Source organism: Bison bison, unplaced genomic scaffold (assembly GCF_000754665.1).
Source record: "Bison bison bison isolate TAMUID 2011002044 unplaced genomic scaffold, Bison_UMD1.0 scf7180017864248, whole genome shotgun sequence".
In the NCBI taxonomy this organism is placed as follows: domain Eukaryota; kingdom Metazoa; phylum Chordata; class Mammalia; order Artiodactyla; family Bovidae; genus Bison; species Bison bison.
The window spans coordinates 1,850,298-1,850,701 of record NW_011494820.1 but is presented as its reverse complement, the minus strand read 5'-3'; the positions used below and the strand labels follow the sequence as shown (position 1 = coordinate 1,850,701).

The 404-nt window shown below is 63.6% G+C and overlaps 1 protein-coding gene across 1 annotated transcript in view; it reads left to right on the top strand.

Moving 5' to 3' along the window:
* The window catches only part of UPF1 (UPF1 regulator of nonsense transcripts homolog (yeast)), a 79,943-nt gene that overhangs the window by 4,116 nt on the left and 75,423 nt on the right, over nucleotides 1-404 (top strand). The gene's annotated exons all lie outside the window — the stretch shown is intronic.

Below are 404 nucleotides of genomic sequence, written 5' to 3'. Positions count from 1 at the left end.
GCATGGAGAAAACTCGAGCCCTGCCTGCTTGCACAAAGCCTGGGGGTTTAGGGCCGGGTCCGTGCCCCTGCCTGCCTCTCCCAGGTGGAGCCACTCCAGGCCTGATGTCAAAGGCCACTCTTGGCCCACAAGGCCCACGGTTCCACCTGGAGCCCGACCAGCCTGGCCCAGGCATGTGGTGCCAACCAGACACCTTGACCGCATGACCAAGGCACAGCTGTTGGTACCCTGATGTCATCTCTCCCAGGCCGTCTGTCTCCCAGCGGCCTCCCCATCCACTGCACGCTGGGCCTAAGGCCTGGGCAGCGTCTGAGACTCCTCCCTCCGCCCCCCGCCACGCTCTGTCACCAGCCCTTGTCCCCTCAGCCTCCAAAACATACAAATCCAAGCAATTTGCTCCTCCC